Consider the following 7,942-nt stretch of genomic DNA (forward strand, 5'->3'; position numbering starts at 1 on the left):
TTTTTAAATCTTCTGCAGATAAACTCAAAGAAAATAAATATAAAATTAAAAATAATGCAACCAAACTTGATATGCATCAACTCCTTCTAGTTCTTAATGATTAATCGATATTTCACAGAAGAAACCCAGAAAAATCAAAGAAACCCCCAGAATGGAGAACCCTGCTCAAGACGCTACTTTCAATGGAGAACCTCTTCCTTTTCCGGAAGATGGAAGAGAGGAAGGCAATGTCAAACCGACTAAAGAATTACCGGCAAACATTCTTCTTGTTCATAGCGATTTTTCTTCTTGTTCGTAGCGATTTTTCTTCTTATTCGTAGCGATTATGAAAAACCTGAATTCATGAAGGATTAATTTCACATTGTCATGTATCATTCCAACATTTGAATTTTCATCTTTGAGTCCGTTTTTGTTCATCATCTTTCTTCATAACTCTTGCTTGAAAGTATTTGGAATAGAGTGACTTTTGTAAATTGCACTAGATCAATTCACCAATCAATGGTTAGTTTAAGACTACATCACCTATCTAGAAATATAATATTCTCTGGAAAAATAAATATTACTCGGATATAATCTCATGTGAACATATATATTCTCTAAACATATATATTGAAATCATAAGTAAGGGATGCAAACAATAAAAATAAATTTTTATGCCTGCATTCGAATAAAAAATATATTCATTTCTTCTACAGATTTGGATAATCATCTGTGCTAATGAATATAAAAAGGGCGTTGTTAAACCCAACCTCAAATTCCCACCCTTAGCCCCGTAAAAGGACGAAAATGCCCTTTCATGAGTTAAGGGTGGGAAAAAGCTTTTTTTTCTCTCTCGACACTCAGGTGTGTGGCTATCACGCCTCACCGCAAGGTCGGACATTTGGCTATCACGTCCGACCACGCGGTGAGGCGTGTGTCTATCACGCCCGACCATCGGATTGGAAAAAAATAGCTTTTTAAACCAGTAAATAGGTCGTTAAACCCGTAAATAGGTCGTTAAACCCGTAACTACAGAATTGTACTTAAAACCTAAAAATACCATACAATTTTAACTAAAATCAGTAGCAATAATATAAGTTAATGAATAAATATTATTAATTAGAACATATAAAACTAACTTAATCTAGTCCAAGCCTCTCTCTTTTCAGCGTATAGATTGTCAAAGTGATGAACACTCGAATGATGAAATATACGCCATTGGGTGGCAATGGGAGGCACTGGAAATGTAGGATGTAAATAAAGACGTATGTAGTGATGATAACTCCCCAAATGACAAAGCACAATCTCTCGCTCTGGTGGTCTTCCATCGTCTGAACGCATCGGCAGTATAGTGCAACATCCTAACTGTTGTGTAGTAAAAAGGAATATTATTGCATTCAATACAAATGCAGCAGCATATAAGTCATCCGGACTCACCATCCAGTGGGACTCACCACAACCCGCTCCTGCCCATTTAATACGTGTGAGGGCAGCATCAAATCCGTTCCCGTACACTGGCGCATACAGATCACAGTTTGCCCGCATCTTATTCTCTATGAGCACTCTCATCAGCTTCCACTCCTCTTGGTTATAGGTGATGGCATCGGCTAAAACATGAAATCCACAGTTACCATCTGCTACAACATCATGGAATCCAGTAATAAATGGTACGATGAGACCTTGAACCCGATGTAAATGGTGGTAACCGACGATATCCACATCAAATCCGACTGAAAATATTAATATATGAAATTCATCAATAAAAAATATATTTACTTTAACTTCAACATATATATTAATAAAATAAAATATACCCGGCATCTGGTTGTTATGCACAGATGAGGATGAGGAACGGTCTCGACTACGACTACTCCTCGAACCTGATGATCGTGCTCGACCTCGTTGACTGTACTCCCATGCACTCGGATTTCGTTTTGTTGATGAATTTCCCTTTGGTCTACCCCTAACAGTGTCTTTGACCTCAAGTTCTTTGAAGCCTCTTTGTTCCAGGTTTATCTGATCATGAATCATCATCGATATGCTACGCACCATTGAAGGATCTAATTTTTCAACATTTTCCACAAGAGAGTGAAAAAACTGGTGACCCTTAGATCCGTCAGCATATACTGGAGCAGTAACTGGTATGTCACTCAACCCTTCAAATGCAAGAGATCTCCAAAAAGGATGGATGCGGTCAGCACGGACCGATTCATCTGTGTCAATATATGTTTTAAGCTCATATGCACACGGAATGCCTTGAATCATGGGCAACACGCATCCGCATTCACTTACCACATCCATACTTAATCCGTGCATATGCTTGAGCTCATCATTTAGTACAGCCAAGTAGTAATGTGAAACGTGTAAGTCGAGATACTTGAAAGGTGCTCCACAGTGATTCACCGCAGATCTTCTTCTCAAGTCCTCGAGTGAGTATCTGATTATATACAGTAAAGGATTACAAAACTAATGTATTAAATTTTAAAAGATTAAAGCAAATAATAGAATAAATGTCTTACTTGATCGCCTCGATCTGAGCCTCAATGTCCTTGTGCACTTTCGCCCACACTGTATCGAGTGCACCAGTAGATGAATTCAACCACTATTTCAACTGTGCATGTGAACTCTCCACTCGACAGATTGTGGTGTTTCCTAAGTGCAACACCTTGTTCGTCCATGCTCGACAGAACTTCTCTTTATGCACTAGCCATGTGGTCTCCACGTACTCTATCACACGAGGCCAGTTGGCAGTAGTATCTGTCGCTACCGGATTTTTCAGGGGCACGAACGCCGGAAGCTAGATCGGTTAATAGTTTTTCCTAATTAAAACTATTTTTTAGAGTCGCCACCAATCAGAATTAAGGCGTGATTGGACATCAAAAATGGTTGAATTTTAATAGATAAGGAGGTCTGCGAAATAGAGATTTTAGGTTCGTTTGTCGGTTACGTGTAGGGAAGAAAAACTTGATTAATCACCCTACCCCGCCCAAATATTGGTACTAAGATGTGGTTTTTGCGTTAAATTTGTTTGATTTATTTTGAATTGTCGATATAAACCAGGTATTCACACGTGTTTTGGGGTTATTTTAGCATTGAATTCTAACAACGTTTTCACATCGATTAGAATTAATTGGGTTACGAATTCGAATGACGTTTTCACATCAATCCGAATTAACTTGGTTGCCTTTTATTGATTCGAAATAACATTTCGAATTGATTTATTTTTGTTTTAAATTACGCATATAGCATACACGTGATTGTATTTTATTGAATTAAAATTCAATTTTTATTTTACGTATATCACATATACGATAAATAGAATAAAATATCTTAATAAGGGGTATTTTGAATTCCAACGACGTTTTCACATCGATTAGAATTAACTCGGTTATGGATTCGAATGACGTTTTCACATCGATTCGAATTAATCTGATTATTCTTATTGATTCGAGATAACATCTCGAATTGATTTATTTTAATTCTGATCTTTCGAAAGATCCGGGAGAACGCTTTGAATTAAATTCGGTTTAAATTTTATGTATATGATAACATCATTAAAGTTCAACTTGATTTGCATATATCACATACACGCTAAAAAAATGAACTTTAATTGAAGTACATTATAAATATTATAATAATGTTAACATGTTAATTTTCTCATAGTAATAATAAACCACACATATATTTACGATACGTGGCAAATTGAAATTTAATTTTTTAATTAATGCATATTAAATATACATCAAAATGAATTTAACCACGTATAATCGAATTGGACAATTGAATCTATATTCTCGATTTATCAACAAATGTGATATTCAAATTGGTCCCGATAATCAAACGGGGAAATTTTAACACTAAAAATCTAATCTTAAGACATGAAATTTGACAACAAACATAATTTATTAGTTAATATTCAAATATAAAATTACACTTATTTAATTAGCTCACATAAAAATTAACAAAAAGTATGCAATAACTAATTATTAAATATATATACATATACAAAACAGCAAAAGCGACACATTAGAAATTTAAGTAATCAATTCAATAGTTTTAAAACTAACCTATTAAAACATAAAGCTAATACTAAGTTTAATGAAGTGTAAAAATAGAATAAAAAATGAAATAGATAGGTTAGATAACTTACCTGGTAACCTGGTCCATCTACGACAATAGGCGAAATGGGCTTAAGGTCAGCCGCTGATCCTTTTGATCAAATGGCCCAGATTAAAAATGGGATTTAAATAGAGTATAAAACTTTACCTTTTAGGATTTGAGTCTCAACCCTAAATCATTTACAGCCTCCATTTTCCTCATCTCTCTCTACTGAAAACCTAGAAGCTCCTCATCGATGGCTGACGACGGCGACTCTCAACTGCGATCGCCTCTTCGTTTTCTCCATGTTCTTCTTACCTTTATCGAACATCTCAGAATCAAAACCTCAACCATGGCGGATCTCTTCTCCCCGAGGATGTCAACGGCCGATAGCGACCTCTAGGTAGTAGATTTCCCCGTCTCTCCTTTCTTTTTCTATGTTCTTCTTTTCCTTCCTTTCTTCTTCTCGTTTTCCTTGTTTTTGTGTTTCATTGGCTTAGTGTCTTATAATAAGAAATGAAGTATATACTTGTTTTATAATATGATTATAATAATATTATTATAATATTGTTAGTAAGTTATTCAATAATTTTTTTAAAGTATTATTAATAACATGATTTCTATTAAAATTTAATAGATTATTAAAAAAAATAAAAAGCATTTTTTTAAACATTCTGCAGATAAACTTATAGAAAATAAATATAAAATTAAAAATAATGCAACCAAACTTGATATGCATCAACTCATTCTAGTTCTTAATGATTAATTGATATTTCACAGAAGAAACCCAGAAAAATCAAAGAAACCCCCAGAATGGAGAATCCTGCTCAAGACGTTGCTTTCAATGGAGAACCTCTTCCTTTTCGGGAAGAGGGAAGAGAGGAAGGCAATGTCAAACCGACTAAAGACTTACCGGAAAATTTCATTTACGGGAATGACTACATGAGCTTTGATTTTTGCCGCGTCGGCAGTCGTACGTTCCAACGACAGCGTCGCCGGCGTGCCAATAAAATCCTCCGGTGATAAAGCCAGAGTTCAACTTCTACAATTTCTTTCTTGTTCAGAGTTTCTTTCTTTCTTAGAAAAGCCATTATATTATTTTTTTTTTCTTTTTCTTCTTGTTCATAGTGATTTTTCTTCTTCTTGTTCTGTTAAGTAGTTGTTCTGATTGTTTGACTGAATTAATTGTCTGTTTGTCTAACATTCTTCTTGTTCATAGCGATTTTTCTTCTGTTCGTAGAGATTATGAAAAACTTGAGGTCATGAAGGATTAATTTCACACTATCATGTATCAATGGTCAAATTTGGTCGAAATCGGACTCTCATATAATTCTATATATATATGCTTCTATTTTAGTTCAATTGAGCATGGAATCAATACTTCAGCAAACCTTAATATAAATCATATTATGCAAACATATTTTCCTTTTCCAAATTCTTATTAGTCCTTGCAAAATATTATTTATGCTCCGCTCTTAACTAATTACTTCCGCTAAATTGTAGCAATATCTCCAACAGAAGTTGAAACTCAAGGAGAAGTGGAGGATCATCACGTCAAGAAAGATAGCTTTCTCACTTCCGAAGTAGTTTCTTGGCACTCCGACGACGGCGTCGTTCAAACGTCCGTCTGCCGCCGCGGCAGAAATTATAAGCCATTGAATCATTAGCGAAATTATAATAACAAATGAAGTATATACTTGTTTTATAATATGATTATATTATTATAATATTGTTAGTAAGCTATTCAATAATTTTTTTAAAGTATTATTAATAACATGATTTCTATTAAAATTTAATAGATTATTGAAAAAAATAAAAATCATTTTTTTAAACCATCTGCAGATAAACTCAAAGAAAATAAATATAAAATTAAAAATAATGCAACCAAACTTGATATGCATCAACTCCTTCTAGTTCTTAATGATTAATCGATATTTCACAGAAGAAACCCAGAAAAATCAAAGAAACCCCTAGAATGGAGAACCCTGCTCAAGACGTTACTTTCAATGGAGAACCTCTTCCTTTTCGGGAAGAGGGAAGAGAGGAAGGCAATGTCAAACCGACTAAAGACTTACCGGCAAATTTCATTTACGGGAATGACTACATGAGCTTTGATTTTTGCCGCGCCGGCAGTCATACGTTCCAACGACAGTGTCACCGGCGTGCCAATAAAATCCTCCAGTGATAAAGCCAGAGTTCAACTTCTACAATTTCTTTCTTGTTCAGAGTTTCTTTCATTCTTAGAAAAGCCAGTATATGATTTTTTTTTTCTTTTTCTTCTTGTTCATAGCGATTTTTCTTCTTCTTGTTCTGTTAAGTAGTTGTTCTGATTGTTTGACTGAATTAATTGTCTGTTTGTCTAACATTCTTCTTGTTCATAGCGATTTTTCTTCTTGTTCGTAGAGATTATGAAAAACTTGAATTCATGAAGGATTAATTTCACACTATCATGTATCAATGGTCAAATTTGGTCGAAATCGGACTCTCATATAATTCTATATATATATGCTTATATGCTTCTATTTTAGTTCAATTGAGAATCGTATCAATACCTCAGCAAACCTTAATAAAAATCATATTATGCAAACATATTTTCCTTTTCCAAATTCTTATTAGTCCTTGCAAAATATTATTTATGCTCCGCTCTTAATTAATTACTTCCGCTAAATTGTAGCAATACCTCCAACAGAAGTTGAAACTCAAGGAGAAGTGGAGGATCATCACGTCAAGAAAGATAGCTTTTTCACTTCCGAAGTAGTTTCTTGGCAATCCGACAACGGCGTCGTTCAAACATCCGTCTGCCGCCGCGGCAGAAATTATAAGCCATTGAATCATTAGTGAAAATACCCGGTAAATCTTAACAGGGTTTGACATTGACATGCCCTTGCTCTCATTCTTCTTTCGGCAAAGATTCGCCATTCACCTCCAAAGGAACATCATTAACAACCTCCATTATCGATTTTTGGGTTTCTTTGTAAAGACAACCTAATTAAAATAAAAATCAATGATAAATGAAAACAAAAAATATATAAAATAAAAAATAAATAAAACAAGTCATGGACATTAATTATTGTGTTGCATGCCCATAAATTTACTTTGACAAAATTAAACAAATAAATGTCAATCACATGACGTTTTGAAAATGTATGTATGTATTTAAGATTGTGTTCACATGTAGTTTGGAGTAATGGTCAAAAAATTTGGTCGAAATTGGACTCTCCTGTAATTCTATATATATGCTTCTATTTTAGTTCAATTGATCATTGTATCAATATGTCACCAAACCGTAATAAAAATCATATTATGCAAACATATTTTCTTTTTCCAAATTCTTATTAGTCCTTGTAAAATATTATTTATGCTCCGCTCTTAATTAATTACTTCCGTTAAATTGTCGCAATACCTCCAATAGAAGTTGAAACTCAAGGTGGAGTGGAGGATCATCACGTTAAGAAAGATAGCTTTCTCATTTCCGGAGCAGCTTCTTGGCACGTCGGCGACTGCGTCGTTCAAACGTTCGTCTGCCGCCCCGACAGAAATTTTAAGTCATTGAAACAATAGCGAAATTACTCGGTAAATCTTGACTGGGTTTGAAATTGACATGCCCTTGCTCTCCTTCTTCTTCCGGCAAAGGTTTGCCATTCACCTCTAAAGGAACATCATTAACAACCTCCATTATCGATTTCTGGGTTTCTTTGTGAAGACAATCTAATAAAAATAAAAATTAATGATAAATGAAAAAAAAAATATATAAAATAAAAAATAAATAAACAAATAAACAAAACAAGTCATGGGCATTAATTATTGTGTTGCATGCCCATATATTTACTTTGACAAAATTAAACAAATAAATGTCAATCACGTG

At 34.1% G+C, this 7,942-nt stretch overlaps 1 long non-coding RNA gene across 1 annotated transcript; it reads left to right on the forward strand.

Annotated features, from left to right (window-relative positions):
- The first annotated feature begins 3,502 nt into the window (after positions 1-3,502).
- Positions 3,503-5,308, forward strand: LOC136220313 (uncharacterized). Its single transcript, XR_010684466.1, has 2 exons — positions 3,503-4,480; positions 4,858-5,308. It is a non-coding gene; the product is annotated as an uncharacterized lncRNA (long non-coding RNA).
- The last annotated feature ends 2,634 nt before the right edge of the window (positions 5,309-7,942 follow it).

Source organism: Euphorbia lathyris, chromosome 2 (assembly GCF_963576675.1).
Source record: "Euphorbia lathyris chromosome 2, ddEupLath1.1, whole genome shotgun sequence".
NCBI classification, from domain to species: domain Eukaryota; kingdom Viridiplantae; phylum Streptophyta; class Magnoliopsida; order Malpighiales; family Euphorbiaceae; genus Euphorbia; species Euphorbia lathyris.